This window comes from Nerophis ophidion, linkage group LG20, assembly GCF_033978795.1.
Source record: "Nerophis ophidion isolate RoL-2023_Sa linkage group LG20, RoL_Noph_v1.0, whole genome shotgun sequence".
Lineage (NCBI taxonomy): Eukaryota > Metazoa > Chordata > Actinopteri > Syngnathiformes > Syngnathidae > Nerophis > Nerophis ophidion.
Window position 1 is genome coordinate 24,815,462 of NC_084630.1, and position 27,835 is coordinate 24,843,296.

General features: G+C 36.0%; 4 non-coding genes and 1 pseudogene across 4 annotated transcripts; all 5 read left to right on the forward strand.

The window, feature by feature from the left end:
• LOC133538912 (caskin-2-like) overlaps window positions 1–27,546 on the forward strand; it is a 140,521-nt pseudogene extending 112,975 nt beyond the window's left edge.
• On the forward strand, window positions 18,849–18,938 carry LOC133539404 (small nucleolar RNA SNORD60). The gene has a single exon (XR_009803357.1). It is a non-coding gene; the product is annotated as a small nucleolar RNA SNORD60 (small nucleolar RNA).
• On the forward strand, window positions 19,123–19,212 carry LOC133539405 (small nucleolar RNA SNORD60). Its single transcript, XR_009803358.1, has one exon. It is a non-coding gene; the product is annotated as a small nucleolar RNA SNORD60 (small nucleolar RNA).
• On the forward strand, window positions 19,397–19,488 carry LOC133539407 (small nucleolar RNA SNORD60). The gene has a single exon (XR_009803360.1). It is a non-coding gene; the product is annotated as a small nucleolar RNA SNORD60 (small nucleolar RNA).
• LOC133539408 (small nucleolar RNA SNORD60) lies at window positions 19,629–19,718 on the forward strand. The gene has a single exon (XR_009803361.1). It is a non-coding gene; the product is annotated as a small nucleolar RNA SNORD60 (small nucleolar RNA).
• Window positions 27,547–27,835: the final 289 nt, after the last annotated feature.

Consider the following 27,835-nt stretch of genomic DNA (forward strand, 5'->3'; position numbering starts at 1 on the left):
TTTAATTAGAAAAAATGTTTTTATACTTGTGAATGGTTGTTTTACTTGCAAAAAATAGTCTCTATACTGCCAAATGTTTTTTTTACTTGCAGAAATGTTTTTGTTTTTTTTTTACTCGCAAATAGTTTTTTACTTGCAGAAAATAGTTTTTATACTTGTGATTAATTTAGTAATTGAAAAAAAATTAAAATTGTACTTGCAAATCGTATTTTAACTGAAGAAAATTATTTTTATACTCGCAAATTGTGTTTTTACTTGAAAAAAATTGTTTTTATACCGGCAAACTTTTTTTTACTTGCAAATCATTTTTTTACTTGTAGTATAGTTTTTCATATTTGTGAATCGTTTTTAATTAAAAAAAAATGCTTTTATAATTGTGAATATTTTTTCTACTTGCAAAAAATTGTCTTTATGCTGGCTAACTTTTTTTACTTGCAGAAAAAATGTTTTTTTTTACTTGCAAATCATTTTTTACTTATAGTATTGTTTTTCATATTTGTGAATCGTTTTTTAATTAAAAAAAAATGCTTTTATAATTGTAAATATTTTTTCTACTTGCAAAAAATAGTCTATACTGGCAAACTTTTTACTTGCAGAAAAAATGTTTTTTTTACTTGGAAATCGTTGTTTACTTACAGAAAATATTTTTTATACTTGTGATTAATTTTGTAATTGAAAATAAAAAATTATATTCTACTTGCAAATCGTATTTTAACAGAAGTAAATAATTTTTATACTCGCGAGTTGGGTTTTTACTTGAAGAAAATAGTTTTTATACCTGCAGAAAAAAAAAGTTTTTTTACTTGCAGAAAATAGTTTTTCATATTTGTGAATCGTTTTTTAATTTAAAAATTTTTTTTTATACTTGTAAATAGTTTTTTTACTTTCAAAAATTGTCTCTACACCGGCAAAAAATTTTTACTTGCGGAAAAAAATTGTTTTTTTATCTCATTGTTTTTTACTTGCAGAAAATATTTTTATGTTTGTGATTAATTTTGTAATTCAACATTTTTTTTAATTCTACTTGCGAAATCGTATTTTAACAGAAAAAAAGTATTTTTATACTCACAATTGTGTTTTTACTTGAAGAAAATTGGTTTTTGTACCCGCAAACTTTTTTTTACTTGCAGAAAAAATGTTTTTTTACTTGCAAATCATTTTTTACTTGCAGAAAATAGTTTTCATATTTGTGAATCGTTTTTAATTATAAAAAAAATGTTTCTATACTTGTGAATAGTTTTTTTACTTGCAAAAAATAGTATTTATAATGGCCAACTTTTTTTCACTTGCAGAAAAAATGTTTTTTTACTCGCAAATAATTTTTTACTTGCAGAAAATAGTTTTTATACTTGTGATTAATTTTGTAATTGAAAAAAATGTTTAATTCTTCTTGCGAATCGTGTTTTAACTGAAGAAAATTATTTTTACACTCACAAATTGTGTTTTTACTTGAAGAAAATCGTTTTATACTGGCAAACTTTTTTTTACTTTCAGAAAAATGTTTTTTTTACTCGCAAATCGTTTTTTACTTGCAGAAAAAAGTTTTTATACTTGTGATTAATTTTGTAATTGAAAAAAAATTCAAAATTCTACTTGACAATTGTATTTTAACTGAAGAAAATAATTTTCATACTCGCGAATTGTGTTTTTACTTGAAGAAAATATTTTTTATACCCGTAAACTTTTTTTTTACTTGCAGAAAAAAAATGTTTTTTTACTTGCAAATTGTTTTTACTTGCAGAAAAATGTTTTTATACGTGTGAATCGTTTTTTTATTTGAAGAAAATAGATTATACTTCTGAATCGTTTTTTTAATTGAAGAAAATAGTTTTTATCCCGGCAGCTTTTTTGTTATTTGCACAAAAAAATGTTTTTTTAACTTGTGAATCGTTTTTTTTACTTGCAGAAATATTACTCTTTTACTTTTTTTTTTTTTTTTTACATTTCTGACCGTAATTTTACTCCATAAAATGGATTCAGGACTAATAGGAACTGCGACTGGGATGTGAATGTATTTTTTTGCGCACACCTATGATTCTCTGTTCTCTGCAGGCCCAGTCCCCCCACGCTCCGTCGGCAGTTTGGTTCAGGTGGTCTGGGGTCCGAGGGTGACGATGTCCTTAATCGACGCAGGACCATCAGCGGACCTGAGGGCGATCAGGCGCCACAAAAAGCAGCCCAGCGACGCCCAGAGCCCCGCCCGCGCTCCACCGTGGTGACCCGCCGCTGCAGAGATCACCGACGGCACGGCGACGCTGCGAAGGAAACCTCGTCACCTTCCAACAGATGGCGGAGCGCCCGCGAAGGTGCCTCCCACCGTGGTCACCATGACAACCGGCTCCGACACCTTACGCAGGAAGCCGCGCGCTGCCGAGCAATCGGAGGGCGTGGCCCATACAAGCAATAAGCAATCAGACTCTTCCGGCAGTCAGGCAGACAGCAGCTGCCAGCAGAACGGCGGCGTGGTGCTGAGGCGGAGGCCCGCCTCGGAGGCTTGCGATAGGTCAGAGAGCAGCAGGGACAGCTGTGAGTGGATGGAGGCCAGGAAGTCTCTGAAGCCGCCAGTTTCAACCAAACCGGCTGCAGTTGGCCTCAAGAAGACGCAAGTGGAACCCCTCACGCCGACTCGTCGGGTCCCCATACCAGGCCCTGATCATTCGGATCCAGCACAAAGTCCTGGTGAGACATCAAAACACCACGTTTTTTATTTATATGTATATATATAGAGAGAGAAAGAGAGAGCAAGGGTCACCTACGCAGTGCACCAGGTCGCCCGTAAGGACCAGATGAGTCGCCCGCTGGCCTGTTCTAAAATAGCTCAAATAGCAGCACTTACCAGCGACCTGCCTCTATTTTTGAAATTGTATTTATTTACTAGCAAGCTGGTCTCGCTTTGCTCGACATTTTTTAATTCTAAGAGAGACAAAACTCAAATAGAATTTGAAATTCCAAGAAAATATTTTAAAGACTTGGTCGAGACTTGTTTAGATAATTTCATTAATTTTTTTACTTTGCTTCTTATTACTTTCAGAAAGACAATTTTAGAGAAAAATACAACCTTAAAAATTATTTTAGGATTTTTAAACACATATACCTTCTTACCTTTTAAATTCCTTCCTCTTCTTTCCTGACACTTTAAATCAATGTTCAAGTAAATTATTTATTTTTTTATGGTAAAGAATAATAAATACATTTAATTGAATTCTTCATTTTATCTTCTGTTTTTTCGACGAAGAATATTTGTGAAATATTTCTTCAAACTTATGATTAAAATTCAAAAAAATTATTCTGGCAAATCTAGAAAATCTGTAGAATCAAATTTAAATCTTATTTCAAAGTCTTTTGAATTTCTTTTAAAATTTTTGTTCTGGAAAGTCTAGAAGAAATAATGATTTGTCTTTGTTAGAAATATAGCTTGTTCCAATTTGTTATATATTCTAATAAAGTGCAGATTGGATTTTAACCTATTTAAAACATGTCATCAAAATTCTAAAATTAATCTTAATCATGAAAAATTACTAATTATGTTCCATAAATTCTTTTTTAAATTTTTTCAAAAGATTCGAATTAGCTAGTTTTTCTCTTCTTTTTTTCGGTTGAATTTTAAAGAGTCGAAATTGAAGAGAAACTATGTTTCAAAATTTAAGTTTCATTTTTTTCATGTTTTCCCCCTCTTTTAAACCGTTCAATTAAGTGTTTTTTTCATCATTTATTCTCTACAAAAAACTTCCGTAGAAGGAAAAAAATGTCTGAGGGAATGATACCCTTATTTTTAAATTTTATCTGTTGCTATTTATATTTATTGTGAGAAATCATTAAGATGCTCAGTGTTTCCACAAAGATAAATATAATTAAATATTAATAATAACATGGAGTTAAAGGAAAATTGAGCAAATTGGCTATTTCTGGCAATTTATTTAAGTGTGTATCAAACTGGTAGCCCTTCGCATTAATCAGTACCCAAGAAGTAGCTCTTGATTTGTTCAAAAAGGTTATATATATGTATATATATATGTATATATATATATATATATATATATATATATACATACACACATACAGTGGGGCAACAAAGTATTTAGTCAGCCAGCGATTGTGCAAGTTCTCCCACTTAAAATGATGACAGAGGTCTGTAATTTTCATCATAGGTACACTTCAACTGTGAGAGACAGAATGTGGAAAATACATCCAGGAATTCACATTGTAGGAATTTTAAATAATTGATTTGTAAATTATTGTTGAAAATAAGTATTTGTTTAACCCATACTTGCCAACCTTGAGACCTCCGATTTCGGGAGGAGGGGGGCGTGGTCGGGGGCGGGGCGGAGGCGTGGTTGGGGCGGGGGGTGTGGTTAAAAGGGGTGGCATAATTCACCAACTTGAGTATTTAATATATATTTGAGTATTTAATATATATTTCATTTATATAACTTGAGTATTTAATATATATTTCATATATATATATATATATATATTAAAGGTAAATTGAGCAAATTGGCTATTTCTGGCAATATATATATATATTATATATATATATATATATATATATACATATATATGTATTATAAGTATGAAATACTTGACTTTAAGTGAATTCTAGCTATATATATTTATTTTATTATATATACATATAAATAAAATAAATACCGGTAGTTGAATTTCCGACGGCACCTATCAAATACACAGTAATAAAAACACAGTTGTTCTACTAACTGTACTGTGCTTGCTGGTTACTAAAAAACAACAACACTTACCTTTCACTATTTGAGTAACTTTTGTTCTGCCACTTGCGTATTGGCGAGCGATCTCCGAATCCGGGAACATCTTTCGCGGATTTGTTGTAGACATCCGCAAATGAGAACGGGATGTTGCTTCCAGCTATCAGCATAGCCATCTTTGTCTCAACATAAGTTACACCATCAGGTCTCCATTTTGCAAGATGGGCAATAATACTGGGATGTGAATGATGCTGCGCTGCGTACGCTTTGTGCTTCGCTGACCGTTCATGGCTGGGAATATCCGTTCACCGTGTTCAATGGTGAAGTCTATTCTACAAAATTTACAGGCAACATACCCTTTCCCCTTCGAACTCTCCTGTATAAACTGAAATTCTTGTTTCCAATCGTTCTGGAACTTGCAAGCTTATTTCTTCATTTTGCCCGTCGACCATGTGATATATTGGGTTGGAGTCAATAACCAGGCGACGTGATGAAGTTATGTCTCTTTACTTTGGGCTTCAGAACAGACATTCTATTCTATGTACAGTAGATGGCAGTATTGTCCTGTTTAAGAGGGTCACAACATTGAGTCAGGTTCTCATGGAGCTGGAGTGGGCGTTTCCTCCAGCTCTGCTGAATTTCGGGAGATTTTCGGGAGAAAATTTGTCCCGGGAGGTTTTCGGGAGAGGCGCTGAATTTCGGGAATCTCCTGGAAAATCCGGGAGGGTTGGCAAATATGGGTCAACCATTCAAAGCTCTCACTGACGGAAGGAGGTTTTGGCTCAAAATCTCACGATTCATGGCCCCAATCATTCTTTCCTTAACACGGCTCAATCGTCCTGTCCCCTTAGCAGGAAAACAGCCCCAAAGCATGATGTTTGCACCCCCATGCTTCACAGTAGGTGTGGTGTTCTTGGGATGCAACTCAGTATTCTTCTTCCTCCAAACACGACGAGTTGAGTTTACACCAAAAAGTTCTATTTTGGTTTCATCTGACCACATGACATTCTCCCAATCCTCTGCTGTATCATCCACGTATCCATTTTGGTATAAACTCAAGTCGTCGTGTTTGGAGGAAGAAGAATACTGAGTTGCATCCCAAGAACACCGTACCTACTGTGAAGCATGAGGGTGGAAACATCATGCTTTGGGGCTGTTTTTCTGCTAAGGGCACAGGACGATTGATCCGTGTTAAGGAAAGAATGAATGGGGCCATGTAACGTGAGATTTTGAGCCAAAACCTCCTTCCATCAGGGAGAGCTTTGAATGGTTGACCAAATACTTATTTTCCACCATAATTTACAAATAAATTCTTTAAAATTCCTACAGTGTGAATTCCTGGATTTCTTTTCCACATTCTGTCTCTCACAGTTGAAGTGTACCTATGATGAAAATTACAGACCTCTGTCATCATTTTAAGTGGGAGAACTTGCACAATTGCTGGCTGACAATACTTTTTTGCCCCACTATATATATACATATTTTTTTTTTCATGCTTTTTTACCAACATGCAAACTGCATTGTTTTGTCTGGCAGAAACAAAGCGTACTCCCCCTCCCGTGTCGCCCAAACCTCGCGGCCCTCCAACAGCGCCCAAGCCGGGCAAAGCCACGGTGGCCTCGCCCGCCATGAGCCCGGCGGCCACCAGCCCGGCAGCTTCCACCCCCACTTTGGCCCCCAAACCCGCCGCCCCTCTCCCCGCTCCCAACGCCCCCTCCCTCTCCCCGGGACTCCCCCTCGCCTCGCCCTCGCCGGCCCAAAGTCCCTCCACGCCGTCCCCGCACCCCGTCAAGCCTCCACGCTCCTCCATCGCCGGACTCTCCATCGACCTCCTAAGCGGGCGGGAAGCGGAAGAGGAGGAGGAGGAGGAGCGGAGGAAGGAAAGGGAGCAGAAGAAGCACAAAGAGGAGGAAGAGCAAAGGAGGAGACCAGAGTCACCTGGGAGGAAAGAGGAGGAGAAGGAGGAGGAGGAGTCTCAGCACCGCCTGGAGGAGACCAGCGCCTCCTTGGCAGCAGCTCTTCAGGCAGTGGAACATAAAATGAATGAAGAAGAAGCACAAAATGAGTAAGTATGTTCAGGCTTTCTACGTTTGTAACGTCACCTCACTCAGGAAGATTGCAGGTTGCGTCTTATAGCCCCGAATCTTCTTTCTGGATGACATGTATGTTGAGTAAAAAAGACCACCGAGACAGAAGAGTACTTGGCCAAGTTTTACTAAACCTTTAGGAGACCAGCCCTTACAATGCCATCAGCAAGCCAGATCTACATCCAGACAAAAAAAGTAAACTTATGTAGAGCGAAAACAGCCCCTCTCTTCCAGAAAGGAACGCGGCTGCTTTTTCAAAACAGATAAGGAACTGGCCAGAACAGCTCTGTCCATGCTTGCAACCTTAAGACCTCCGAATTCAGGAGATGGGGGTGGTGTCTGACGTGGGCGGTACGATAGGAGCCGGGGGGCGGGGCGAAGGGGGAGGCGTATATTTATAGGTAGAATTCACTGAAATTCAAGTATATCATATATATATATATATATATATATATATATATATATATATATATATATATACATATACATATACAGGACTGTCTCAGAAAATTTGAATATTGTGATAAAGTCCTTTATTTTCTGTAATGCAACTAAATATATGAAAATGTCATACATTCTGGATTCATTACACATCAACTGAAATATTGCAAGCCTTTTATTATTTTGATATTGCTGATTATGGCATACAGCTTAAGAAAACTAAAAAATCATATCTCAAAAAATTTTAATAATTTCTCAGACCAAGTAAAAAAAAAAAAAGATTTGTAACAGCAAAACAAAATCAAACATTTGAAAATGTCAATTAAAGCACTCAGTACTTGGTTGGGAATCTTTTTCCACGGATTACTGCATCAATACGTCGTGGCATGGCGGCAATTGGCCTGTGGCATTCCTGAGCTGTTATGGATGCCCAGGATGCTTCAATAGCGGCCTTCAGCTCATTTGCATTATTGGGCCTGGTGTCTTTCAGCTTCTTTTTCACAATAACCCACAAATTCTCTATGGGGTTTAGATCAGGAGAGTTGGAAGGCCAATGGAGGACTGTAATGCCATGGTCAGTACACCAGTTACTGCTGGTTTTGGCACTGTGAACAGATGCCAGATCATGCTGGAAAATTAAATCATCATCTCCATAGAGCTTTACAACAGATGGAAGCATGTACACAGCTGCATTGACTCTGGACTTGATGAAACACTGGACAAAAACCAGCAGCTGACATGGCCCCCCAAACCATTGCTGACTGAGGGAACTTCCGTTGTCTAGAGTTCAGGAGTGGCTTGACCATGGGAATATGGCTATTGAAGCTGTATCTGTTGAAAAGTTCTATGGAGATGATGATTTCATTTGATTTTGTTTTGCTGTTATAAATCTTTTTTTTTTTACTATGTGTGAGGAAACATTCACATTTTTTTAGATAGGATTTTTCTTCATCTCTACAGAACTGTTTCATGAGGGGTTCCCCCAATCAGGAGATTTTAATGGAAGCAATCACATACAATGGTTTATATAGGGCACAGAACGGTTAGGTACAGGCAGGCGTAGGGGCGTGGTGATTGGCTCATGTGTTACCTAGGAGGTGTCGCCGTCTGTGACGGCATGCTGATATGATTTCACTGCGCTTGTTGAGGGATGACCGGTCTGGATGATATATAATAAACAGTTTCTCTTTTAGCATAGTTTGCATCTTTATTACCACTGTTGTAAGGTGTGCTGGATGCAAGAATTTGCCATGTTATTGAATATTCAACATTATTGTCTTTGAGGTTCCAAATGTGCTTGCTGAGTTCTGTAGAATTCCGCAGGTTTTGGTTTCTAAAAGAAGCCTTGTGATTGTTCCATCTGGTTTTGAACACCCCCTTGGTTAAACCTACGTACGTGTCGGATGTGTTAATGTCCTTGTGTGTTACCTTCGATTGGTAAACGACTGATGTTTGTAAGCATATATAATAGTATTTATATATATATATATATATATATATATATATATATATATATATATATACCGATGCTGTCATCTAGCAAAGCTGAATTCGACCAAGCAAGCACTTGATGAAAGCGGATACAACTTCACCCTCACCTATGAACCCACGCCAGGAAACCAACCAAAAAAGAGCAGAAAACGAAACATCATCATCTAGTACAACCTCCATACAGCAAAAACGTCTCAACTAATATTGGCCACAAGTTCCTCACTCTGATGGACAAACACTTCCCCAAAGGCAACACCCTAAGAAAAGTATTCAACAAGAACAGCATTAAATTGAGCTACAGCTGTATGAATAACATACAACAAATTATTTCAAATCACAATAAAGCAATGGCAAAAGGGCCGTCTGCCCCTAGACAGAACGACTGCAACTGCCGCAAAAAACCTGATTGCCCTCTCAACGGGGGGTGCTTACAAATATCAGTCGTTTACCAATCGAAGGTAACACGCAAGGATATTAACACATCCGACACGTACGTAGGATTAACCAGGGAGGAGTTCAAAACCAGATGGAACAATCGCAAGGCTTCTTTTAGAAACCAAAACCTGCGGAATTTTACAGAACTCAGCAAGCACATTTGGAACTTCAAAGACAGTAATGTTGAATATTCAATAACATGGCAAATTCTTGCATCCAGCACACCTTACAACAGTGGTAATAAAAGATGCAACCTATGCTAAAAGAGAAACTGTTTATTATATACCACCCAGACCTGTCATCCCCCAACAAGCGCAGTGAAATCATATCAGCATGCCGTCACAGACGGAGACACCTCCGAGGTAAATCATGAGCCAATCACCACGCCCCTACGCCTGCCTGTACCCACCCACTATGTGTCCTATATAGACCATTGTATGTGAATGCTTCCATTAAAATCTCCTGACGATTGAGGGAACCCCTCATAAAACAGTTCTGTAGAGATGAAGTAGTCTTGTGATTTTTTTCCCACACACACACACACACACACACACACACACACACACACACACACACACACACACACACAGAAGATGATGGATGGATGGATGGATGTTTCCAGTGCTGCACAACAATATTGAAAACAACATTCAAATACTATCCCCTCCACTGAATAAAAACAAAAAATTAAAATAAATAATAATATATAAATACATATAAAACCAATATAAAAGCAATATAAAATAAATATGATTAAAAACGATTTTAGGGGTGAAACCAATTAAAACAGTAAATAGAAATCAAAATTTTAAAACACAGAGGGCAACAGAGGACCATACCACTCACGTAGTGTTAAAAGCCAGAGAATAAATAAATAAATATATATATATATATATATATATATATATATATATATATATATATATTAGATTAGATTAGATAGTACTTTATTTATTCCGTCAGGAGAGTTCCTTCAGGAAAATTACAATTTTCAGCACAATCCCATTCAAGATCAGACAAACATTACAGGGAGACAGAACAGGATCGCTGACGGGTCTGCCGGCTTCCAGCGCCCCTTACAAAAAAGATGACATACAGGTAAACAGGGGGGGAATAGAAGATTAAAATAAAATATATATATATATAACGCAATATATATATACTGTATATATATTGCGTTTTGGACCTATTCTTCCTTCGGTCAATGCCCCCAGGTTCTTTTATGACACATAAGCTGGTTTTAAATCAATCAGAGACAGAGGTTGCTCATTTTGATATTTTATTACCAAAGCGCCTTGGGAGATCAATCTAGAAACAACATTTCAAAGGCACGGTCCAAATTGATCTAATCCTAAAATGGCAGTTTCTCCCTCCTCACTCACTCTCACCCGCCCCTCTTCTTCTCCTCCCTACCTCGGACAGTTGAGATAACAGATTGTTATGGCTTCATTCCAACATTCCAAATTCAAGGTCTATGTAAAAGGCTCACACTTTAGCTGTTCTAAAATCTGACGAGGAAATAAAAAGACAACCAAATCCAACAGTGTATATATATATATATATATATATATATATATATATATATATATATATATATATATATATATATATATATATATATATATATATATATATATATATATGTATGTGTATACATGGGTTGAAAAAAACAAAACACTTAAAAACGCTTTTTTTTTTGTTGTAAAGTAAAAATGTTTCCTTTCTCCCTCCAGCAAAAAGACGACCGTGTCCATCCTGGACGACATCGGCAGCATGTTTGACGACCTGGCGGACCAGCTGGACGCCATGCTCGACTGACCTCCCAAGTGGCTTTTTTCCCCCCGCTCTTTGCCCTTCACCAGGAGTGTGGAGAAAAGGGGCTCCAGGGGCCACAAAGGCGTGATGGCTCCGGAGGAGGAGGAGGGTGTGGTCTTGTGCCTGTGATGTTCGGAGGTCCCGCCTCCTGCAGAGAAGCACATAAACACTCTCACCTGCAGGCTGAGGAGGATTTTTTTCAAGAGGAAAAAACATGAGGACGCATTTTGGATCGCTTGATCTGCCGCTCCTCTTCTTTGGGAGGGTGCTGGTGCATCCTCACCCTCCCAGTGTGTGTGTGTGTGTGTGTGTGTGTGTGTGTGTGTGTGTGTGTGTGTCCGTCCTTGCTGTTGTCGTCCTAATGAAGTCGGTGTCCTTCTTCACATTCATACTGTAGTTATTGAAATGAGCGGACTTGTAGACGTGTGTGCCCTCCGACTCCCCAAACATTAATCGGTTCCGCACTCACACACCTGATGCAAACACACATAAAGGTGTGTCCCAAGGGATGTTCTTTCAAAAGCTTTTTTTCGACACTGAATTTAGCTGAATTGTTTGCGTTTGAATTTTGGCCATACATTTTTTTTTTTTTTTTTTTTTTTGCTGAGGATTTCATTGAATGCAAATTTGTGCGCAGAATGTGTGTTAAATTGGGTTGTTTTAAGGTTTGGTGTGTAAAAATGTGATGTGAAACAATTTACGTGTATAAACATTGTAAGAATAATCCAGGCAGAAAAATTCCAAGTGAAAAAAATTCAGTGCAGAAATATTCTATGTAAAAAGAAGCAATGCAGAAAATTTCAGTGTAAAAATTTTAAGTGATTTTAAACTTGACACTTATTGGCTGTTTCTGAGACACAATCCATTGGTTCAGTCTTGACTTTTGAAGTTACAAATATTTCTGGAGTGATTTTTTTTTTTACACAAAATTTTTTTGCATTTGACTTTTGTTGATCAAATTATTTTAAATGTTTTTGCTGACGATTTCATTGAATACAAATGTTGGCGCAAAATGTGTGTCTTAAAATGCAGTGTTTTTAAATATGGCGTGTAAAAATTTGATGTAAAAAAATTGAGTATATAAACATATGATATAAAAAGAAGCTATGCAGAAATATTCTGTGTAAAAAAAGTTCAGTGTGTAAAAATTCAATGGTGAAATAAATCAAGTGTAAAAAAATGTTTTCAAAAATATTCATAGCTAAAAGGACCTCAGTGCAGAAAAATTCGATGTAAAAAGACGCTACGCAAAAAAATTTGGTGAAAAAAAAAGTTCAGTGTATAAAAATTTTAAAAATAGTGTAAAAAAATAGTGTAAAAAAATTAAATGCTAAAATGTAAAGGAGCTTCAAACTTGACACCTTATTGGCTGCTTCTGAGACACCAACCATTGCTTCACTCTTCATTTACCAAAAGTAGGTCTTGAGTTTTTAAGTTATGAATATTTCTGCACTGATTTTTGGGGGGATTTATTTTTTTTAAATGTTTACACTGAATTTTTCTGGGCTGAACTTTTGTACACTGATTTTTTTTTTTTTACATCAAATGATGCTGACAATTTCACTGAGTAAAAATGTGTGTTAAAATTCATTGAGAAAACATTTAATGTAAAAAAAATATATGTTTTAAAAATGTCAATGTACAAAAAAACAGTATGTAAAAATTTAATACAAAAATAATCTATGCAAAAGAATTACACGTGAAAAAATTCAGTGCAAAAATATTCTATGTAAAAAGAAGCTATGCAGAAAATTTCAGTGTAAAAACGTTATTTGAGTAAAAATGCAGTGTAAAAAAAAAAAAATCAGTGCAGAAAAATCCAGTGTAAAAATGTGAAGTGACTTCAAACTTGACTTTTATTGGCCGCTTCAGAGACACAATCTTGAGTTCTGAAGTTACAAATATTTCTGCACTGATTTTTTTTTTACACTGAATTTTTGGCGTTAAAATTTTGTCATTCAAATTAAAAAAATTTTGCTGACGATTTCATTGAATACAAAATTTGTGCGCAAAATTAGTTAAAATGCGGTGTTTTTTATAATTTGGCATGTAAATTTGATGTGAAACACTTCAGTGTATAAACATTTGATGTAAAAAGAAGCTATGCAGAAAAAAAATCAGTCCAAAAAAGGTTCAGTGTGTGAAAATTCTAAGTAAAATAAATCCAGTGTAAAAATCTAAAGTGACTTCAAACTTGACCCCGAATTGGATCGATTGGTTCAGTCTTAATTTACCAAAAGTAGGTGTTGAGTTTTAAAGTTACAAATATTTCTTTACCGATTTTTTTTTCCACTGAATTTTTCTGCGCTGAATTTTTTTTACATTGATTTTTTGTATATACGAAAAATATTTTACACTGATTTTTTTCCGCACTGATTTTTTTGACACTGAATTTAGCGGATTTTTTTTACGTTTGAATCTTCTCAATGAAAGGTTTTATTTTTTTGCTGACAATTTCGTTGAATACAAATTTATGCGCAAAATGTGTGTTAAACTGCGGTGTTTTAAAATTTGGCATGTGTTATAATTCAGGGAGTATAAATTAAATATTAAAACAAAATCTGTTTTAAAAAATTCAATATTCAAAAATTCATTGTACAAAAATGTGATGTAAAAAGAATCAATGCAGAAAAATTCAGTGTGAAAAAAGTTTAGTGTGTAAACATTCAAAGTAAAATTAATTCAGTGTAAATTCAATGCAAAAATCTAAAGTGGCTTCAAACTTGACACTTATTGGCTGCTTCTGAGACACGATTGATTGCTTCAGTCTAAGTTAACTAAAAGTAGGTCTTGAATTTTAAAGTTACGAATATTTCCGCAATGATTTATTTTTATACTGAAATTTAACGGACTGATTTTTTTTAAATACTAAAAAATACTTGCACAGAATTTTTCTGACCTGATTTTTTATACATTGAATTTTTTTTACATGAAATTATGCTGACAACTTTATTGAGTAAAAGAAAAATTTGGTGTGTAAAAATCAAATGTAAAAAAAAACATCAGTTTAAAAAATGTCAATGTACAAAAAAAATCAGTGTATAAAAATGTGATGTAAAAATAATCTATGCAGAAAAAAATCTACCTAAAAAAATGAAATGCAGAAATATTCTATGAAAAAAAAAGTCAGCGTTAAAAAAGTTCAGTTAGTAAAAATTCAGTGTATAAAGATTATAAGTAAAAATATATCAGTGCAGAAAAATCCCCAAAAATTCAGTTATTTAAATTCACTATACAAAAAAAAAAAATCTGTTTACAAAATAAAAATAAAAATCAATTACAAAAATTCAGCGTAAAAAATTTGGTTTACAAAATTCAAATAAAAAAAAATCAGTTACATAAATTCTTTATGAGTTTATTAATCAACCCAACTGCGATGAGGTGGCGACTTGTCCAGGGTGTACCCCGCCTTCCGCCCGATTGTAGCTGACATAGGCGCCAGCGACCCCCGCGACTCCGAAAGGGAATAAGCGGTAGAAAATGGATGGATGGATATAATCAACCCAACAAAACAATACACAACAATACCATAACAGTGCAATCCAATTCCAAAACCAAACCTGACCCAGCAACATTCAGAATAGCAAAACATAAATTCAATATCAAACAGAAATTCCATCCATCCATCTTCTTGCGCTTATCCGAGGTTGGGTCGCGGGGGCAGCAGCCTAAGCAGAGACGCCCAGACTTCCCTCTCCCCAGCCACTTGCTCCAGCTCTTCCCGGGGGATCCCGAGGCGTTCCCAACGTGTCCTGGGTCTTCCCCGTGGCCTCCTACCGGTCGGACGTGCCCTAAACACCTCCCTACGGAGGCAAACAAAAATTCAGTTTACAAAATTCAAACACAGAAAAATCACTTCCATAAATTCAGTGTGAAAAAAAAAAGCTTTGAAAAGAAAGCCCCGACTTGAGCTCCGTCCATCCCTGAGTCCTGCTGCTGTGTTTTCAAGCTAGTACTTCAATCATGTCTTTGCTCCACCCACTAAAGTTTATGTTAGAGCGCCACCTAGTGCTGCCCCCCCCTTGCCCCCCCCCCATCATGTGTGGACTCTGCATCTCTCTGTGCCTTGCTAGTCTTCTCTCATACTTGACTTTGTCTTTCAACTCAGCAGCCGCGTGTTTCCTTCCCAGCAGTATCTGTGTTGACCAGCCAGACCTCCAAGGTCTCCCCTTTTGCTGACCCACTTTCAGTGGCTTTCCCAATACCGGGCCGTGTTCCCCCCATGAAGAGTCCACTTGTATTTTTATGCTATTTGGGCAGGAAGGGGTGGGGGAGAAAAAGATATATTTGAAGAGTTGTTTGCTGATAAACATGGATGCATTATGTGTCGTGCCATGGTCTGAGGTCTAAGGTTGTGTTTCTGCATTCCTGTACAGGTGTGACCAGAATAAATGTCAGGATTCCATCCGTCCAAGTGTCCCTGGGTTTCAATCTTTAAGAAACAAGTGCCGGCAGAAATAAGGATGAAGGTATTTTTAAAGGGAAGTATGCCGCAGGTACGTTTGATTTAAAGCACGGCGTCTCCCAGGCACGTCCGACCGGTAGGAGGCCACAGGGAAGACCCAGGACACGTTGGGAAGACCATGTCTCCCGGCTGGCCTGGGAACGCCTCGGGATCCAGACTGAGGCCAAGGGGGGAAAAAATCTCATAGCCATAGCAAACAAACCTGTGCGTAAGAGGGGAAACATCAGACATCAAAGAACACAAAGGACATTAAAGACATTAAAAGAACAGAGTTGATGCAACTAGCCATGTCTACATCCATCCATCCATTTTCTACCGCTTGTCCCTTTTTGGGTCACGGGGGGTGCTGGAGCCTATCTCAGCTGCAATCGAGTGGAAGGTGGCATACACCCTGGACAAGTCGCCACCTCATCACAGGCCCAACACAGACAGACAACATTCACACACTAGGGACCATATAGTGTTGCCACGGCTACAAAAAGATAAATAATAACAAAAACATACACATTGTGGTGGCCTCTGCAGTGTTACTGCGCAATACAGACATATTTGTCATAGGATAGGTTATTCCTCATTGTTTTCTCCTGGTTTAAATATTGGAATATACTACAACTCCCATGATGCTCCAGCTACCACGTGATTGGCCCTATTCATCTGGCACGGACTTCCAATGACAGCAAAAATAGCGACCCTTTTGAATTTAGAATATATATTATTACATATTTAAATAATATTAGACATACTTTAGTATTATATATTTAATATCTTATATTTTTTTCATTATTACCTAGTTTTCCGGTTCGCGAGCCTGACGGAAGTTGAGGGGCGGGATTTCCGGGCGGAAGCGAAATAAAATCTCCGCTCGGCGCCTCCTTGTCCTTTCTGTACTTTGGCTGCTGGGGACCACGTACACATGGCTGACTGTTGCTCACTCTGTCTTTCTGTACCAAATAATGGCAGCAAATGGCGTCCAAATATCCTCCAGTTTTTGTTAACAGCTAAAAGTTTGTTTGAAAAGAAGAAATGCGAGGTGAGTGCATGCAACCACGTGGCATCTCTGTAGTAGCACGTGTTCCAACGACGTGACAAAATCGCCTCAAATTGGCTTTTAACAGCCTTCAAATTGTATTTTATGTGACTTGTCATTTTTTTGCACACACTTAATTCTTGAATGTATGACTTGAATTGAGATATTAAGGGCGAAATCTTGTGAGACGCTCAAGCTAGCAGTTAGCTAGCATATTTGTTTTTTTGTTTTAAATATGACGCCAACTTGAAGCTAATCTTTTTTTTAAGTTTTTCCAAAGTAGAGGCTAACATACATCAAGGGTGCACCTTTGCCATAAAACTAATCTGACTGATTAGTCCTTTTACAAAGTAAGTTAGTTACTTTACTGATTAGTTGATTTTAAAAGTAACTAAGATTACAAGTTAATTCATTAGTTACATTCTGTAATGTATACTGACATTACTGCCTCAACATAAAAATGATTAGTGGTTTTGCCAATAACTTTAACATCAAGAACATAAATACTTGTTTTAAATATTAAAACATAAATGACAGTCTTCCTTTACTGCACATAAATACTTGTTTTATCTATGTGTATGTATATATATATATATATATATATATGTGTGTGTGTGTGTATATGTACATGTGTGTGTATATGTGTGTGTGTATATAATATATATATGTGCATATAATATATATATATGTGTGTGTGTGTATATATATACATGTATACATAATATATATGTGTATATATAATATGTATGTATATATATATATATAATATTTGTATGTATGTGATGGGTTGATGAGGCGTCATGAAGCATTGCAAAACTGTATTGATGCTGTCACTAAATACTGACATCTGCTGGACATTTTAAATCCCTACAGGCAACCTATGGACTGACTCAACTGACACTGATTTTATGACCTAGTATTGTGATTCTCAACCTTTTTTCAGTGACGTACCCCCTATGAAAACATTTTTAATTCAAGTACCCCCTAATCAGAGAAAAGCATTTTTGGTTGAAACGAGATAAAGTAGAATACAGCACCATGTCATCAGTTTTTGATTTATTAAATTGTATAACAGTGGAAAATATTGCTCATTTGTAGTGGTCTTTCTTGAACTATTTGGGAAAAAAAAGATATAAAATAACTAAAAACTTGTTGAAAAATAAACAAGTGATTCAATTATAAAGATTTCTACACATAGAAGTAATCATCAACTTGAAGTTCCCTCTTTGGGGATTTTAGATTCGTGAACTTAATTCTAAACATTTTTTCACAAAAAAATAAATCTTTAACATCAATATTTATGGAACATGTCCACAAAAAATCTAGCTGTCAACACTTAATATTGCATTGTTGCATTTCTTTTCACAGTTTATGAACTTACTATTTTGTTGAAGTATTATTCAATAAATATATTTATAAAGGATTTTTGAATTATTGCTATTTTTAGGATATTTTTAAAACATTCTCACGTACCCCTTGGCATACCTTCAAGTACCCCAATTTGAGAACCCCTGCTCTAGTATATACAATAATATAAACAAAGTCATTGTATTTCTTTTAGGATTATTTCATATCTTAATTTAAATAAAAATATACCTTTATCTTTTTTTAGGTAGTCAATAAATAATGTGAACATGTATCATAACATGGAAATCTAAGAGAGCGTCTTGTGAATGGGGATACTTGTGGACTGGGATTTTTTTTTACACATTTTTATTCATAGAAATGTTTTTCCAACGTATTCAATTTTGGAAAATTTCTCTTCCTAGTTATTTCACGGCGGAAATCTTTCTTTTTGCCTGAGGCTGCTCCGTGATCTCTAATGACGATAAATGACAAATGACCGACAGAAGTGCGGCGATTCTGTTGGCAGCAGCATCTGGTTCACGTACCAACATCTTTAAATGATGATATTCACTACTATTGTAATTGTTATATGGTATTGTGAATACACTTGAAACAAACAAATATATAAAAATTAATTTTTTACACTTTAATATTACATGTTTTATTGCTACTAAGGTACATTTTTAGTCTCCTTGCGTTATTTCCATCCTTTGTAAGTGAGCTACTGTGGAACAATGTCCCTTGTGGATCATTGGTTTGTCTAAGTTTTAGAATGTGGCTGTTCCCGTTATATAACAAGCTAACGTTAGCATGCTAACTTTGTTACAGCTTCAATCTGCCGTGCGCCACAGCACAGATGGCGGGCCCATCAACATTTCTGCGGGGAGGTTTTTGACGCTAATCCGAAGCCAACCCATCTTTTTGCTGTTTCCCCACAGTGGAGGCTGATATGAATGAAGGCACCATTACAAAGAACTTACAGGTAAGGCCAGTCATTGTAGCATAATGAACACTTTCATTTCAGCCGGTGATGACAAATCCAAACAACTTTTCTGACACCTACTATGACAGCTGAACTACAGCTTGTGATTCTAATTTTAACACTGAGGCTTCATTACTGTTTAGTGTCATAATGTGATGCCATTTGTTTGTATGTGACAATTTTTCTCAATTTTTTTGATTTGCATAGATTGCATCTTGCAGAAAAAGTCCCATACCAAGACGGGTTCAACTTGATAAAGGGACGACTGCATTGGAGAGCTGGTGAGTTGTTGATAAAGTCTTGTGCAGAGTCTGAGCCCATGATGACAAATCCAAACAACTTTTCTGACACCTACTATGACAGCTGAACTACAGCTTGTGATTCTAATTTTAACACTGAGGCTTCATTACTGTTTAGTGTCATAATGTGATGCCATTTGTTTGTATGTGACAATTTTTCTAAATTTTTTTGATTTGCATAGATTGCATCTTGCAGAAAAAGTCCCATACCAAGACGGGTTCAACTTGATAAAGGGACGACTGCATTGGAGAGCTGGTGAGTTGTTGATAAAGTCTTGTGCGGAGTCTGAGCCCATGATGACAAATCAAAACAACTTTTCTGACACCTACTATGACAGCTGGACTACAGCTTTTGATTCCATTTTGATCATACTGAGGCTTAGTGATGGTATTAAAATGTTTACTGCATTTATGTTTCCAGTCTTAAATGTTGGCCTGTTTTCTACTCAGATTGCACAATGCAGGGAAGTTCCCATGAGGACAGCTGGTGAGTTTTTGTCATACACATTTGATGAAAATGAAGCCAATGATGACATTTGTACAATACTTTTCTGACACCTACTATGACAGCTGGACTACAGTTTATGATTCTTACTTTAATCCTGAGGCATTTTTTTTACTTTGGTGTTTGAAACTGTGCAATGATTGCTTTGTAACTTTTTGCTCTAATGTTTACAGATTGAATGCCGCATTTAGGACGGGACTCTTCCACCTGCTGGTCAAAACGGGACCTGGCTGGTGAGTTGATGCTTCTAATTCTGACAGCTGTACAACAGTTTGAGGGGAATGATGTAACATAGTAGAGCTATTCTTTTGGTACCTTCATCAATCCATTCTCCAAATTTATATTTCGTATATAGCATGAAAATTTAATTTTGAAACATAGTGTATCTTCAATTTTGACTCTTTAAAATTCAAAATTCACCCGAAAAAAAGAGAAATCCAATCTGCACTTTGTTAGAATATATAACAAATTGGACCAAGCTATATTTCTACCAAAGACAAATAATTATTTCTTGTACATTTTCCAGAACAAAAATTTTAAAAGAAATTCAAAAGACTTTGAAATAAGATTTAAATTTGTCTCTTAAGTTTGAAGAAATATTTCATAAATATTCTTCGTCAAAAAAAACAGAAGCTAAAATGAAGAATTAAATTAAAATGTATTATTCTTTACAATAAAAAAAATAATTTTATTTGAACATTGATTTAAATTGTCAGGAAAGAAGAGGAAGGAATTTAAAATATAAAAAGGTATATGTGTTTAAAAACCCTAAAATATTTTTTAAGGTTGTGTTTTTTCTCTAAAATTGTTTTTCTGAAAGTTAGAAGAAGCTAATTAAAAAAATAAATGAATTTATTTAATCAAGTGAAGACCAAGTCTTTAAAATATTTCCTTGGATTTTCAAATTCTATTTGAGTTTTGTCTCTTAAAAATGAAAAATGTCGAGCAAAGCGAGACCAGCTTGCTAGTAAATACAATTTAAAAAATCTAGAGGCAGCTCACTGGTAAGTGCTGCTATTTGAACTATTTTTAGAACAGGCCAGCAGGCGACTCATCTGGTCCTTACGGGTGACCTGGTACCCGTGAGCACCGTGTCGGTGACTGCTGGTATATAGGTATATAAATGATAAACCCTTTTCAAAACAGGTTACAAAAGCTCTTCTTGGCTGCTGGCTTACTAAGACTTGGAACGCACAATGATGTCCTCCTATGTCATTTTAAAAATGTATTTCAATATTTATTTTTTTCAAAAATCACATACCATATTTTCCGCACTATAAGGCGCACCTTATGAATGGCCTATTTTAAAACGTTGTTCATATATAAGGCGCACCGCAATATAAGGTGCATAGAATAGATGCTACAGTAGAGGCTGGGGTTACGTTATGCATCCTTTTTAGATGGAGCTGCACTAAAGGGAATGTCAACAAAACGGTCAGCTCAGTCAAACTTTATTAATATATTACAAACCAGCGTTCTGACAATTCTGTTCACTCCCAAAATGAATAAACAGCTGTTTTATTATTTTCCCCAATTCAATCGATGGAGTCAGTGTCGCTGCTGTTGTCAAGCAGTTCAGTGACAATTCCTGCTTTCTTGAAATCATGTCTCTCAATAGGAGCCATTTTGGGGTCTTTACATAAACACACAAATGGAAATGAAATGGCACGGCCTGGCGCAGTCATATATCCCAGCATGCACCGCGCGCTTCTTCTCCTACAGGGGAAAATGAAATCGGCGGCTGCTTACCGTAGTTTCGGAACCTGTTGTGGCTCAATATTGGTCCATATATAAGGCACCTTGGATTATAAGGCGCACTGACAGTTTTTGAGAAAATTTTTGGTTTTTAGGTGTGCCTTATAGTGCGGAAAATACGGTAATTTTAGACAGTCATAAAAGAAAATAAAGAAACTCCAACCCAATTCTAGCTTTACAATACTAAGGATATAACTTTACAGTGCAATTAAAGACTATGCAAAAGAAACAAATTATATCAAGTTTAATTGTATTCTGAAAATTATGCCGTATCTTTCGGACTATAAGTCGCAGTTTTTTTTTCCATAGTTTGGCCGGGGATGCGACATATACTACGGAGCGACTTATGTGTGAAATTAACACATTACCGTAATATATCAAATAGTATTTTTCTGTTTTGCAGAAGAGACCAAGAAAATGTCAGTAATCGTCACAAACACGTCAACCAATAAGATTTCGGCGGGGGGTGGGGGGTCATGGCAGAAGTGCATTGTGGGTCATGGTATGCTAACTGCTGTATGCTACTGCCGTAGCTATTAAAATTGATCATTTCATCGTTGGCGGTAACTTATAAAAAGTGAGAAGGGCTGAACAAAAATGGCAGTGATAAGGAAATCATGTACTGCAGATTACAAGCTGGACGTAGATCAATATGCTGCAGAAAACAAGAGGAAGCAGCGCATACCTTTGGAGTTGGCAGAGTTGTTTAGAAGCGACATCGAGGAAGAAGATTTCATGGGATTTATGGATTAGGAGTGACAGATTGTTTAATAAAGGTATAGCACAGGGGTCGGGAACCTTTTTGGCTGAGAGCCATGAAAGCCAGATATTTCAAAATGTATTTCCGTGAGAGCCATATAATATTTTCTAACACTGAATACAACTAAATACGTGCATTTTTAAGTAAGACCAACATTTTTAGAGTATAATAAGTATCTTATTCTTTTTAATAACATTGTTATTCTAAAGTTAACCAATAATAAATATAATACTTCTTACCATCAATGCGACATATTGAAGAGGTGTGGTAGAAAACGAATGGTTGGATTAAAATGCATGAGAATGTTTTATGATTTGAATGTTATTTTTAACACTGTGATTACCAGCGGAATTATTCATGACTTATCGTGTTAAGCAATGTCAGCTAAGATTTATCTAGAGCCATAGGTTCCCTACCCCTGGTATAGCATGTTCTATATGTTATAGTTATTTAAATGACTCTTACCATAATATGTTAGGTTAACATAGCAGGCACCTTCTCAGTTGGTTATTTATGCCTCATGTAACGTACACTTATTCAGCCTGTTGTTCACTATTCTTTATTTATTTTAAATGTCTTGCTGTTGGGTTTTATCAAATACATTTCCTCAAAAATGCGACTTATACTCTAGTGCGACCTATGTTTTTTTTCCTTCTTTTATTATACATTTTCGGCAGGTGCGACTTATAATATGAAAAATACGGTACATCAATTAAAATCTGACTAATTGCAAATTGGATGAGTCGATTTTTATCCGTACCCCCATCATAGATATTAATGCTTTTGTGGTATTGAGATGGTGCATGCTGATAGTTGCATCCTCATCGCACCCGTCTCAAGCGTGGTGAATCTCCCCTCACAGTACAAAGTACTGGCAAATGCAGAAAGTTTCTTACAAGTTTTTCCATTGGAAGAATAGGTGGAAAGGATCAACATGTGCTACACTACACACGGAGGATACAAGAAGACATGCCAACCGCTAGGCTAGGGCGCTTCAATGTAAACGTTACTAATATCTAAAGATACTATGTCATCCCATGGTCAATACAAAGATCACATTTTGTTTTATATCTTAATATGTAGCACTTGGGGATGTGTGCCTAATTAAAAATGCATTAAAAGTAAGTTACTATTCTTTAATTACAGATTAAATCGTTTTGTCTGTAAATTAAACAACTTAAAGCCAGTAGTATTTGCTATTTTATGTTGCTGACGTCAGTGATCCTGTTCGGTCTCCCTGTCATGTCTGGTCTTGTTCGGTCTCCCTGTCATGTCTGGTCCTGTTCGGTCTCCCTGTCATGTTTGATCTCGAATGGGATTGTGCTGAAAATGTTAACTTCCATTCAAGGATTAATAAAGTATTTCTGATTCTGATATTGAATGTTGCAAGAAAATGGTTAAAATATTTGAATTGATAGTGTGGCACAATGATTAAAACATGTCATTGTTCAAGGATCTTGAATGTTGTTAATTGAACATTTGTAATTGAGCTACATTTGTAATATATGCCGAAATTAATGTCGAGTATACCAACAGACTAAGTACTTTTACATTTCAGCAGAAGTGTAGAAGGAATCATGTTACAGCACACTGTCACCAGATGTTAACAAGTGGATGAAGAATCCTTAAAATATGTCAGCACACATTAGCAGCCACATTGGGAGCTTTTGTAACCTTTAATAAATACAGTATATGCTAAATGTATGACCAAGTAGATTTCAGGTGAAATTGCTTATCACTGTTTCCTTCACTAGATGTTCAGTGAGGACCACAAGTCAACACTTAAATGGACAATGCCCAGTTGACCAGACAAACCATTGACTTGGCAGTAAGTCTTTAATAGTTTTACTAGTTGTAGTTTTTGAGTCTAATTCATTGTATTAACCTGCCTTTTTGTATCTATTTCCCAGCTTTATAGGATGAAGTGTCTGTGGCTGCACATGGAAAGTGTAAACTGTGAAAGTAACTATCAGGTTCAAACAAGACAAGAGGCCAAGAATCAAAACAGAGACAGAATTAAATTTGGACTCAATCTTGAGGAGAGACACGGCCACTGTACTCTCTGTATAGTCTTACACCACGCTCTGCCCAAAGATTGTATTCCTCCTTTTTTATTTGACTTTCTCCCCACAGCTGCTTCCTGAGGGAAGTGGGTCGTAAACAGCATTGCCTTCGGTTACCGAACAGTTCGAAGAGAGTTTGTCAAATAGTTCAAAGAGAGTTCCATAAAATAGTGCGTAAAATACTTCAAAAACAGTTCCTCCGGAAGTTGGGAAGTCCCAGTGGAGTTTTACGAGCCATCTTCTTGTCAGGAACACAATGTAAAATAAAGTTTTTTGTGATAATTTAGAAACAATTATTCTAACACTATTAGATTAGTTTCTAAAACTAAAGTTCTGTTTCAAGTGCTCACGTGAGGTTGGAGCTTCACTTGAATCTTTGACTAAACTCTTCTCACAAGAGGTTGTGGTCTGAATGATTTGAGCACCATTTATTTTAAATGCAACCAAATACTATCAAGTCAAGTTATACTGCACCTAAACTTGTGGGGGAAAAAACTGCCTATTTTATTATATAAAGTAGTGTACAAGTCAGTGTGACATGTAGCAAAAGTCTAAAATTCTCTACACTGCTACTGGAATTTTAAATTTTCCTCAAGGAACTCTCCCAATTGAATCAATAAAGTTCAATCTATCTAATATCCTGTAGGGCCACGGTGCAGTAATGGGACCATTTGTAACCCTAACAAGAGTATACATGTATAATTACTGTATTTGTTTACAACAAATAAACAGAATACAGTTTTATGAAGTGTTTTTCTCTAAACATTAAAGGATAAAATGATTTCCTACACAGGGGGAAGCTAATAAGGATGTGATGTTGGCGAAAGAATTGAGTCATGAATGACTAAGTGAAGGATAAGAAGTAATTCTCAGTTGCAGGGAATCTGATTGGGAGTTTATTTTTTACTGCGGGTCCAGCTAATCCCACATTACTAGAAAATAAACTATACTGAAAGGAAACTAGGCATTTGGATTACTAATTTACATAAAAAGAACGTGTGTTATTCTCCTCTGCATAGTTTTGTTGTAAATGGCCGTGCACGTGTACAGTTAACACCATGGTAACAACAGGAAATGGAAATGTAGTCCATACTTTTTCCTAAAGTTGGGCCATACATAAAATATAATGAAATGAAGTCCTTAATGTCTCATGCAGGGGTCACCAACCTTTTTGAGACCAAGAGCTACTTCTTGGGTACTGATTATTGCGAAGGGCTACCAGTTTGATACACACTTAAATAAATTGCCGGAAATAGCCAATTTGCTCAATTTACCTTTAACTATTATTAATGATATTTATCTTTGTGGAAACACTGATCATCTTAATGATTTCTCACAATAAATATATATAGAATAGGGCTGAGCGATATATACGATATATTGCAGGTTTGTCTCTGTGCGATATAGAAAATGACTATTGTAATATTCGATATGTTCTCCCACTGTTGCTTTAAGCTGCGTGGTGGTGTGCATTACATTACTGGTGTGTCTCACTGCTTCTCGGCTGTCCTTCTCACAGAAACTTAAAACAAGCCCGCCTTCTTAAATACGTCACATACTGTCTAGCGTCACACGCTCTCGCCGAGAGCTAACATTAGCATGGCTAATGTTAGCTGAGACAGGTCGAGTTGCTTTTAGCTGCGTGCGTCACACAACAGGTGTTTCCCACTCTTCCTCGTCTCATTCTGGCAGATATGGAAAACAAGCCCGCCTTCTTACATACGTCACATACCCTCGCGAATCTAGCGTCATAGCTCTCGCCGATCAGTGAGCGAGAGATGGTGTGGAACTTATCTCAAATGGAGGAACAATAAATGCCCAGCATAAAGAGCAGGGGGTCCATCATCTGTCGGTGGTTTGGCTTCAAGTGGGAAGATATTCAGCAAACAGCAATATGCTGTTCAATGTATATATTATGATGATTAACCTGTGTGGTGACTGTATTAGGCTGATAGTATATATTTGTACCATGAATTAACGTTGAAAAACTTATTCGGGTGTTACTATTTAGTGGTCAATTGTACGGAATATGTACTGAACTGTGCAATCTACTAATAAAAGTATAAATCAATCAATGGTTGCAGCAGAAGTGCTACTACAGAAAGGGAGCAAAGCTATGAAGAGTATTTAGTAAATACAGTTTTGGTCAATTGACTTAGTTGTGAATTCCCACTCTGCATGAAAGTTTAAAAGTAGCATATATTAATGCAGTATGAAGAAGGTTTGAATGTAGACACATAGAATCATACTGCTGTGATTATATGCATCAAGTGTTCATTCAAGGCAAAATATCGTATATCGCAATATGGCATAAAAATATTGCGATATTAATAAAAGTCAATATCGCCCAGCCTTAATATAGAAGCAGATAAATGTTTTTACAAATATATTTCGACTCTTTAAAATTCAACCGAAAAAAAGAGGGAAAACTAGCTAATTCGAATCTATTTGAAAAAATAATTTATGGAACATCATTAGTAATTTTTCCTGAATAAGATTAATTTTAGAATTTTGATGACATGTTTTAGATAGGTTAAAATTCAATCTGTACTTTGTTAGAATATATAACAAGTTGGACCAAACTATATTACTAACATCCATCCATCCATTTTCTACCGCTTATTCCCTTTCGGGGTCGCGGGGGGCGCTGGCGACAAATCATTTTTTTTTTATTTTAATCATAAGGCTGAAGAAATATTTCACAAATATTCTGTCGAAAAAACAAAAGCTTAAAATGAAGAATTACATTTTTTTATTCTTTACAATAGAAAAATAAATTTACTTGAACATAGATGTAAATTGTCAGGGGGAAAAGAAGGAATTTAAAAGGTAAAAAGGTATGTGTTTTAAAAATCCTGAAATAATTTTTACAGTTGTATTTTTTTCTCAAAAATTGTCTTTCTGAAAGTTTTAAGAAGCAAAGTAAAATTAATTTATTTAAACAAGTGAAGACCAAGTCTTAAAAATATTTTCTTGGATTTTCAAATTCTATTTGAGTTTTGTCTCTCTTAGAATTAAAAATGTCGAGTAAAGCGAGACCAGCTTGCTAGTAAATAAATACAATTTAAATAAATAGAGGCAGCTCACTGGTAAGTGCTGCTATTTGAGCTATTTTTAGAACAGGCCAGCGGGCAACTCATCTGGTCCTTATGGGCAACCTGATGCCCGCGGGCACCCCGGTGGTGACCCCTGGTCTAATGTCATGAAATTAGATAATTTAATGTCACGACAAAGATGTGTCAACAAAAAATGCAGTAGGGGAACGAACATGTTGAGACAAAAGTTCCTACTGATAAATGATCAGATATCTTCATGTGACACATCTTGTGTAATAAAACAATACACTGACCCTCTTACATGTCTGTATTAATTATTTATTCCCTTTTAAACATTTAAAAGTGTCACTTTTAAATGTAATATGGATCCACTTTTTGGGTCTTTGTGCTATTAATTAAATATTACAAGATAGTGTTATGTATTAAATTGTTAGTGTCCTAATTATAATGTAATTGTTAAAAAAGAATATTAATGCATTTTAAATGTATTTTCTGTCTTTTAAAATGGTCTCATGCTGTAGGTTTTTAGGTGAGGGATCCCTGCGACCTTAAAAAAGGGACAAGCGGTAGGTAATGGATGGAAAAATTC